This window comes from Ovis aries, chromosome 20 (assembly GCF_016772045.2).
Source record: "Ovis aries strain OAR_USU_Benz2616 breed Rambouillet chromosome 20, ARS-UI_Ramb_v3.0, whole genome shotgun sequence".
NCBI classification, from domain to species: Eukaryota; Metazoa; Chordata; class Mammalia; order Artiodactyla; family Bovidae; genus Ovis; species Ovis aries.
The window spans coordinates 35,880,790-35,891,909 of record NC_056073.1 but is presented as its reverse complement, the minus strand read 5'-3'; positions in this window follow the sequence as shown (position 1 = coordinate 35,891,909).

The following is an 11,120-nucleotide window of genomic DNA, read 5'->3' as shown; positions in this document are numbered from 1 at the left end:
AAAATCCCAAACATCAAATAATCCCAAAGTAATCTATATGTGACTTTGGAATGTATTTTATACACACATTCAGAGAACATCAAACACAAAACTTCAAACACAGCAATGAGGCCAGCCTGTGCAGATCCCAGTTGGGTGGGGTGGCCTGGGAAAAGGGTGGGAATCCTAACAGGAAGGGAGGAACTTCTCACTAGGCAACAGCCCTTCCCCAGCCTCAGTGGCTTATCTAGAAATCAGAGAGACTCCATATGGCTTAGAGCTCAAGGGTGCAGGGCTGGGTAATGAATAAATGATTGTAATGCCTTTGGAAATGGAAGTGCTATGCAAATGCTAAATGATAATAGGAGAAAATAATCATCTTCCATTATCTTCTTTAAAGATGTAAATAACATAACTCTTTTCAATCTAAAGTGGGTTCAAGAAACAGCAGTATGCTGAACAGGGAGGTGCACCAAGTGATCTGCAAACCCATTCAGTGTTCTGAACGCAATTATAGTGCTGACCATCGGCCCTGAAAACAAATTACAGTAGCTAATGACAGGGAACAGTAATTAGAATGTTTTTAGAAAATGACTTGGAAACAAAATTGTCAACAAAGACCACTCAAATATAGCTGTAAACAGCTTAAATAACAGAATAATGCAGTGACCTATGCCCCCAAGTGACATGAAGAAGATGTTAAACACATTCCGGGTCCCAAATCACTGTCTTCCAAAGTGATTATGTACATTGTTTTTAACCTCCGTCTTTGTGGGTCCTTCCAAATGAGGTGGAGAGCCAAGTGCCCTTGGACGTTCTGCTGTTTAGTAAAGTCTTATCCGGGTTCACTCATATATTCTGGATAAGTCTCCCTTTCCCCTCTCCTTTGCATTCTTTGTTATCTTTGGCATTCGTTTTTGAAAAACATGCGCCTCACTTGGAACAAATCCATTAAAGCAAACAACCTTAAAAACTTTCCCAACCGCCCCCATGGCTGTGATCCACAGGCGACCGATACTGGGAGGGGGGCGCTCGCCTCCCATGGGTTACAGTGCTTGTGGGGATCCTCCTGGAAGAGTTTCTTGTTAACTATAATAGGATCTGACATTTACGTATCTCAGTTTTAATTCCCTGCAGACTGGTACAGCTCAAGCCTGTGATAAGTAAGTGGGGGGATGGAGTATAGAGAAAAAAAAAAAAAAGGCATGGGCGGAGTGGGGTATGGAACAGGAGACAAAGGATACATTGCAAGCCTTGAGATTGAAACACGTTTTCATCGCACTTTATTAGTAACAGAGCAAAACCAAATTTCCCCAAACAGGGAAGTTTGAGGAGAGAACTGCTTCAATAAAAAGTTGCCACTTTTTTTTTTTGGCTCAGAAAAGCTCAAGTTTAACTCCTCATTTTTTGCCTGTAATGGAGATTGGAGCAATTCCTTGCAGTTGTGTGCATCTATGTGTATTTTGAGGCAAAACAAGTACTAAAAATACGTGTTTAAAAGAAACCATATTCAGTGGAATTCTTCCTGAAATGTGTGTTCCTCATCCTTCCCTGACTAGACAGCATCCCAAGGAGGGTCAGTGTCTTGTAACTGAGAACTCCAATGTCATTATTAGAGCCAACTGCCACAGAAAACGCTGGACTATAGTTATGCTTGGCACCTAACAGGAAGTCACTTTGAAAATGTCTTAGTCCACTTGGGGGTGGTTTTCTCTGCCTCTGGACTTTGCTGTCAGGCTAGCTAATTTCGCTTTTCACAACCCCATCCACTTCTCAGTTTCCTGCTTCTTAACATGCTGTGGCCATCAGAACTGTAGCCTAACTGGCTCTCAGTAGGGGCCTGTGAGCAAAGTGATATTGACTGCTTGCTAGAAACTTTGTATTTTTCACTTTTGTTCTTTGACCACATTTCAAAGATCTGAGCTGAATGTATAAATGGGGTACCACTGAAATTAATAAAAGCTGCTAATTATAGCATAGAATTTAGGCATCTGATAGAGATTTATATGAGATACTCAGATTATACAACCTTTTTTTCTATTTTCTGGCTTTTAGTTTCATATTTTCAGGGTGATGCAATACGTTAACATGCTGTTTGTTTCTAATTAATTTGTAAAACATCCACTAATAGGATTAACATAATTCTATTACAGAGAATTTGTTATACAGAGGAACAACAACCCAAAAACCCACAGTCCTGAATCTTAACTCTACCATGTCTTGCCCTTTGGGGTATTTCTTTGACATGCATACACATGCTTTTGCAAACATCCTGACATCTTCTATACAAGTGTATATCCTGGATTTTTAAATGTATTAAAGTATAGTTGATTTACAATGATTCAGGTGTACAGTAAAGTGATTCTGTTATGCTTCTCTATATATACTATTCTTTTCCAGATTTTTTCCCATTATAGGTTATTATAAGATACTGAATATAGCTCTGTGCTGTACAGTAGGTCCTTGTTATCTCTTTTATATATAGCAGTTTGCATCTGTTAATCCCAAATTCCCAATTTATCCCTCACCTCTTTGGTTTTTCTGTTCTTTTTTTTTTTTTTTTTTTTTTAGATTAGACCTATAAGTAATACCATATGGTATTTGTCTTTCTCTGATTTCACTCACCATGACAATCTCATAGATTCATTCATGTTACTGCATTCTTTTTTGTGGTTATATCATTTTATGGTTGAGTAATGTTCCATTTAGATTGCCTCCATATTTTGGTTATTGAATGGAGTTATGGGTATTGGAGTGCATGTATCTTTTCAAATTAAAGTTCTTATCTTTTCTGGATATATGGCTAGGCATAGGATTGCTAGATCACATGACAACTCTATTTTTAGTTTTTTGAGGAACCTCCATACTGTTTCCATAGTGGCTGCACCTATTTATATTTTCAGCAGCAGTATAGGAGGGTTCCCTTTCCTGTCTGAGCCTTTTAATTTATTGTTGGATTCACTTTGCTAGTATTGTGAGGAATTCTGTGTCTATGTTCATCAGTAATATTGGCCCTGAAATTTTCTTTGTGATTTTTTTGGGGGGAGGTCTGGTTTGGGCATTAGGGTGATGGTTGGTAGCTTCACAGGATGAGTTTGGAAGTATACCTTCCTCTGCAATTGTTTGAAATAATTTCAGAGACAGGTGTTAACTCTTCTTTAAATAGTTGGTAGAATTCCCCTGTGAAGCTATCTGGTCCTAGATTTTTGTTTCTTGGGAGTTTTTAAATTACTGATTCAATTTCAGCACTGGTATTCGGTCTGTTCATATTTTCTGTTTCTTCCTGGTTCACTCTTGAGAGATTGTACCTTTCTAAGAATTTTTCCATTTCTCCTAGCTTGTCCATTTTATTGGCATATAGTTGTTCATAGGAGTCTCTTTGTATTTTTACATCCTGTGTTTAGAATGCACTATGTAAAATGTACTGTGTCATGGATAAAGAACTTGTGGTACATGTATACAGTGGAATATTACCCAGCCATAAAAAGGAACAAATTTGAGTCAGTTGTAATGAGGTGGATGAACCCAGAGCCTGTTATACCAAGTGAAGTCAGAAAGAGAAAAATATAGTATATTAACACATACATATGGAATCTAGGAAAATGGTACTGATAAACCTATTTGCAGGGAAGGAAAGGAGACACAGAGATTGGACTTGCGGACACAATGGGGGAGAGGAGGGTGGGACAAATTGAGAGAGTCACATTGACATGTATATACTCCCATGTGTAAAATATATAGCTTAGATAGCTAGTGGAAGGCACTATAAAACACAGCCCAGCCTGACACTCTGTGATGACCTAGAGGGGTGGGAGGCTCATGAGGGCAGGGATATATGGTTATAACTGATGTGTGATGTTGTACAGCAGAAATCAACACAACATTATAAACCAGTTATCCTCCAATTAAAAATAAAATTCACTATCTCATAACTATATTCCTTGTTGCTGTACACATACACACACACATCTTCGCTATCCTTTTATTTTTTTAATTTATGGAGAATTGCTTTACAGAATTGTGTTGGTTTCTGCCAAACATGGCTATCCTTTTAATGACAACAGATTATTCCACTGAGTAGCTATCTAATCATTTACTTAAATATTTTCTTATTATTGGGACTCTAGATTCTTTTCAAATTTTTACTATTGTAATAACTCTGCCATGAACATCTTCCTGAACATAGCTTTTCCTTGCTTGCTTTGGGATTTTATCCTTAGGAGTCTCAGAAGTAATATTACTTAGAAAGAGTATGACAACATAGAACCAAGTCTTAGGAAAGACATTTTTGAATGGGTGTTGGTAACCTTGGATAGCAACTGAGCACAACTCCAAACCAGGTGGCAAGAATCCCAGAGATGAGAGGTACTAGGTCAGGGGAAGGTGTTCCACAGCTCTGCTGCTACGATTCTAGTACTGCTCTACAGTGGTAATAGAGGTTCAGGACTGTTTTAAAAAAGACGATGTGAAAAGTGTACTTGGATCACAGCTGAAATGAAGCAGCTATGTGGAGAAATCTGTATCATGGTACCACTCATGTTCACGATGATCCATGGGAGGAAAAAAGGCAAAGAACTAGCTGGAAAGAATCCTTACTTAAGTGTTCATCTAGAAAAACTCTTATTTTAAGACCAATTAGCAACTGCCTTGCTGCTGCTGCCGCTGCTAAGTCGCTTCAGTCGTGTCTGACTCTGTGCGACCCCATAGACGGCAGCCCCCTAGGCTCCTCTGTCCCTGGGATTCTCCAGGCTTACTTGTGTTTTTACTGAATGCCACATGAATCACTGGGATGGTTCTGATGAGTAACAGAAGATCCAAATAAGAGCCTAAACTGGAAGGGGTTTATTAATTGACATAATAAAAATCCATAAGAAATAATAGTATTAATAATCATTTCAGAAATAACATTCAAGGACTAAGTCCCAGATATTATTCTATGCTCTCAACTTATATTAAGTCACTTATTCCCTTGTATAAAGTTCATGATGTATCCCCAACTTGAGATGAGGCAACTCAGGTATGGAAAGTTTATTATTAAAGTTTGCACAGATATTAGGTGTAAGATCCAGAATTTAAACCCAAGCTGTCTAGCTCCTACTCTTCTAACTACTATAATAGGACTATTGTCTAAATAGTTAATTCATTGGTTCTATCATTTCATAAATGATAGAACATACCAACTCAAGCATGCCACTCGATTTACGGGTGGTGTGCATTCGGATTTGTTGGTGCCTGTAGTGTACTGCTTTTAAATATTTGCTGTATCACCCTTGCTAAGCTGCTAAGTCACTTCAGTCATGTCCGACTCTGTGCGACCCCACAGACGGCAGCCCACCAGGCTCCCCCGTCCCTGGGATTCTCCAGGCAAGAACATTGGAGTGGGTTGCCATTTCCTTCTCTTGGACCTAGGTAATTTCCAGTTTTCTCCTTTGCCATCTTCATCACATCGACAATAGCTTCCTCCATGGATAAGAGAGGTTCCTTAATTTGAAGGATCACAGATATGATGATGTCCAGCAAAGGTGAGTTAGACATTTCCTTTTAGAATTTACTGCTTAGCTTCTTAAAAAGTACAACACACATACACAAATCTAAAATGTTCAGCTTGATAAATTTTTACCAGAACACTCAAGTCATCACCACACAGATAAAGATATAAACATTAGTGGAACCTTAAGCCCCCCCTGAGATTCTTATAGTTATTCTGATGAAATTCTCCACTTTTCTGCTATTTTATTAAACATGTTGGTCATAATTATTTTTACTTCCTTGTCTGATTACTCAAATATATCACCCCTAGGTCTAATGTATGTTTCTATTCATTTGTGTGTTTTTTTAGTCAATCCCATGTGTTTACATACTCCTTAATTTTTTTTTTCCATTAACTGTCAGGCATTGCGTATGAAAAACTGTAAGGCTCTTACTAATGATATTTTCATTCACAGAGGTTTTAATTATTTTCTGGAAGGCAGATAGAATAATTTCAGGTCCTCCTGGTTTGGCTAAGAGTGGATCCTAGCCTTCGTTAGGCTTGATCTTTTCATAGTTTGTTCTTGCTCTCAGTAGAGTCATCTTGGCGGGGCGGGGCGGGGTCTCAACAGTATCTGGGCCCTTCAGTCATGTTGGACCTCAAACTTCAACCTCAATCTGTTCATCCTCTTTGGAAACTCCAAACCTGAACTTTTCCCAGTCCAGAGAGGTTGCCCCTGTTCCTCACTGTCATTTCCTGTTTCACCTTCTCTCCTTACACCACTGATGGGTAGAAGTAGAATGTCCTGATGGTGGGGTTGGGGGGTGAGGAATGCAGGGCTTCTTTCTCCTCTCTCTCCAGAAATTTGGCCACTCAATTCCTGTTTGCCTTCATTGTTCTTCTATGGCTTTCAGTAGTTGGTTTAAATATTTTGTTTAGCCTTCATAAGGAGGGAAAAAGGGGAAAGTCTATCCAGTATGCCCTCAGCAGAATACCTCTTAGGCAGTCCCTGCCATTGGAACTTAAGTGAGTCAGTGACAAGGGCAGAGAGACCAACATATACAGTTAGACAAACTTGGGCACATGGGACATCTGAGCCAAACTGAGACTCTGCCAGAAAATAATGAGAGGAACTGGGATTCCAGACGATTTAAGTGATGGTGCTTCTCCTTAGAAGGACGACCACGTGGGGCTCTCTACAGTCTTAGTCTCCAGATAGACCTAATTGGCGCTTCTTTTCTGCTTTGATTCCATTAGTTTACACGCCCTTCTGGATCTGTGGTGTGTGTGTCTGTGTGTGTGTGTGTGTATGTCTGTGTGTGTATGTGTGCGCGTGCACCTGGCTCAGTCGTGACAAATTCTTTGGGACCCCACGGACTGTAGCCTTCCAGGTTCCTCTGTCCATGAGATTTCCCAGGCAAGAATCCTGGAGTGAAGTTGCCATTTCCTTCTCCAGGGGAATCTTCCTAATCTCAGAGATCGAACCCACCTCTCCTGCATTGGCAGACAGATTCTTTACCACTGACCACCAGGGAAACCCACCTCTTTGTATCCCCTATCTAAACTGTGTTTAAAATCTAGATAAGGGAGGTTCTACTATTAAATCATTTGATTTTAAATGGAATTTTCTTATGTGAAACATTAGAAATAACATAATAACATTAAAAATTGTGTTATGATGCATCACAAAGCTAAAATAATGGACAATCTTCTCTTCAATACCCATGACTCCAGAAACTTAAAATTTTCTACAGGAAGTTTATATGATAGAAACCTACATAAATTATTTATAACTGGTTTACTCATTTTTTAAAAAGTACTTTGGTTCCTGGACAAGATGGTAGAGCAGAAGGACCTTGTTCTCACCTCCTCTCACAAGCACACCAAAGTCACCACTAACTGTTGAACAGCCGTTGATAGAGACTGCTAAGTTGCTTCAGTCATGTCCAACTCTGTGCGACCCCACAGATGGCAGCCCACCAGGCTCCCCTGTCCCTGGGATTCTCAAGGCAAGAACACTGGAGTGGGTTGCCATTTCCTTCTCCAATGCGTGAAAGTGAAGTCGCTCTGGAACCTACCAAAAAAGGTATTCCACATCCAAAGACACGAAGAAGAACCCACAGCAAGACCACAAGGGATGCACTCTTGATATAATCAAATCCCATACCCCCCAGATAGGTGACCTACAAACTGGGGGATAATTATATTTCAGGAGTTCTCCCATAGGAGTAAACTTTCTGAGTCCCACATCAGGTTCCCCAGCCTGGGGGTCTGGCATTGGGAGGAAGACCCCTCAGAGCTTTAGGCCTTGAAGACCAAGGGGTCTTGAATACAGTGTTCCACAGGACTGAAGGAGAGAGAGACTCACTTTTGGAGGGTGCACATGAGGTGTCATGGGCCCTGGGACCCAGGGCAAAAGCAGCTGACTTAATAGGAGCCTTTACAACTATCTGAAGAGATAATAGCTGAAAACAGCCAAGAACAGGAAGTGCAGGGAGTTCCATACAGGATTAACCCAGGGAGGGACATGCCAAGACACGTAATCAAACTCACAAAAATTAAAGATAAGGGGAAGATATTAAAAGCATAAGGGAAAAGCAATAAACAACATACAAAGGAATCCCTATAAGGTTACCACCTGAGTTTTTAGCAGAAACTCTGCAGGCCAAAAGGGAGTGGCAGGATATATTTAAAGTAATGAAAGGGAAAACACTTACAACAACACTACTCGATCCAGCAAGGTTCTTGTTCAGGTTTGATGGGGAAATCAAAAACTGTACTGAAAAGAAAAGCTAAGAGAATTCAGCATCATCAAACCAGTTAACGAATGCTAAAGGAACTTTTCTAGGTGGGGAAGAAAAGGTCAAAACTAGAAACAAGAAAGTTATGAAATGGGAAAGCTCATTAGGCAAACATACAGTCAAGGTAGGAAGTCACACACAAATATGCTATCCAAGCCAGTAATTGTAAGAGTATTTGAAGTGCAGTTGAAACTGAGATCAGCAACTTAAAAACAATCAAGTATATATGTGTGGGGGTTTATGTATAAAAACTGAATCATTTTGCTGTATGCCTGAAACCCAATAACACTGTTAAATCAACTATACTTCAGAAAAATTACTAGGCCATTATAGTGTGTTAGTCGCTCAGTCATATTCAACTCTTTGTGAACTCATGGACTATAGCCCACCAGGCTCCTCTGTCCGTGGAATTCTCCAGGCAAGAATACTGGAGTGGGTTGCCATTTCCTTCTCCAGAGGATCTTCCAGACCCCCGGACTGAACCCCGGTCTCCAACATTGCAGGCAGATACCTTACCATCTGAGCCACTTGGACATTATAGGATGTCTGGAAAATTACAGAAATACATGAAGAAGAAAAAAATTAACTTCAATCTCACCATCCTGGGATTGTATTACCTTGTTAACTTTTGGAGAATACCCATATGAAATTATTTTCCTCTATCTCTGTGTGTGTTTGCACACAATTAAAATAGTTTTAACACTGTGGACAATTTATACATTTTCAAAACTGTTTAAATCTTTATTGATTTTTTCCCTTTAAGATACAGATAAAAATTATAGTAGTAGGTTATCTGATTATTAGGGCTTTTTATTTAAACAAAAACTATAAAAGTGATAATTCCTTCATACTATTTTGACAGTGTTTTCCTCCATTGAATCATATGACCACACATCCTGGGAGTTTTAAAGAAAAAAGTAAAATAAAATTTTATGAGAGTCAGGTCACAGTGAAAACAAACAAGGAACTCAAGGATAATATGTGGAGTTTCACACTGTCATGCTTACAACTTCACAGCAAACTTTTGAGATCAAACTGTGACATTTCCAGACTGAGACTCCAGAACTCTAAACCCTCCTCCTGTTTTATTTCACCAACATATGCAGAATATTGGTGGTCTCATAAGAGAAACCTGAGTAGAGACAGGAAATAGCCAACATCAGGGAATATCCTAGAGAAAGAAAACCATGATTTCCTTTCTACCAGAAAATGTAGCTGCGCAGCTGAGATTTGTCTTTGCTTGTGTAAACCATTTATTGGGGTGCAAGAAGAAAATATTAAAACTGTAGTTTTATTTCTTCATGAAAAAATATTTTCTCTATATATCTTATATGATATATATTAGTACAGTAGGATATATGCATAGTTTATCAATTATTATGTATATTGGGGTTAACTAAAATTTGTATATATTACACAAAAAGATATTCTCATAATAGATGTATACAAGTAAAAACATTTGGAGATCACTATCATCCTTCAGAAGCACTTCTTTACTGGAGTCTGAGCTTTTAAGTGGTGGAAAATCCTATCCTCACTGGAAAATACACTGTTTAAAAATGGTATGTCTTTCACAACAGAACAAAGTTGAAGCTGAAACTCCAATCCTTTGGCCACCTGATGCAAAGAACTGACCCACCGGAAAAGACCCTGATGCTGGGAAAGATTGAAGGCGGGAGGAGAAGGGGACGACAGAGGATGAGATGGTTGGATGGCATCACCGACTCATTGGACATAAGTTTGAGTAAACTCTGGGAGTTGGTGATGGATGGGGAGGCCTGGCGTGCTGAGGTTCATGGGGTTGCAAAGAGTCGGACACGACTGAGCGACTGAACTGAATTACTGAATGAAGTCTAAGGAAGAGGACTTCTTTTCCAGCCCCTTCCCTGCGCTAACGGAGAAGAGATTCACTCACTCATTCAGTGTGTATCGAATGCTCCTCTTTGGAGAGCAGCATCCAGAGCACAGGGAAGGAAACAGACAGGACTGAGACACGATCCAGACGATAATCTGTCATTCAGGGGAAAGGGAGATGGGAGCTCTTAGTTCAGATTGGGGGTATTGGGAAGAAGGTTTCCAAGTGAGAGATTTCCATACACAAGGGAGTGCCAGGCAGTCCTGAATGAGGAACTGAAAAGAGCCATGCAAGCACAGCAAGAATTTGAGCTGTTGGAGAAAGCCAATAGTTCAAAGAGACCGGATCCCAGTGTACTCAGAGCTATAGAAAGGGCTGTAGACTGGACTGGAAAGGAGACCATAACAGTTCTTGGATATCATGCTGAGTGTGAGCAAAAGCTTTGCAAAAATCATGTTCCCATTTTTATATGCAGAGAAGCCTGGTCACAAGGTGTGTATAGAACTGGCTTCCAATCCAATGTTGTTTTCACTTTTCATTTATAACTCCTAGCCATATGAAAAGAAAAATGCAACATCTCCTTGAGTCATGAGAATGAAAGCAAAAATAAACAAATGGGACCTAATTAAACTGCAAAGCTTTTGCACAGCAAAGAAAACCATAAACAAAATGAAAAGAAAACCCACAGAATGAGAGAAGGTATTTGCAAACAAAGCAATCAACAAGGGATTAATCTCCAAAATATACAAACATCTCATGCAGCTCAATATCAAAAAAAAAAAAACAACCCAATCCAAAAATGGGCAGACAATCTAAATAGACATTTCTCCAAGGAAGACATGCAGAGAGCCAAGAGGCACATGAAAAGATGGTCAACATCACTAATTATTAGAGAAATGCAAATCAAAATTACAACGAGGTGTCACCTCACAACAGTTAAAATAGCCATCATCAAAAATTTTTCAAGCAATACATACTAGAGATGGTGTAGAGGAAAGGGAACTCCCCTACATTG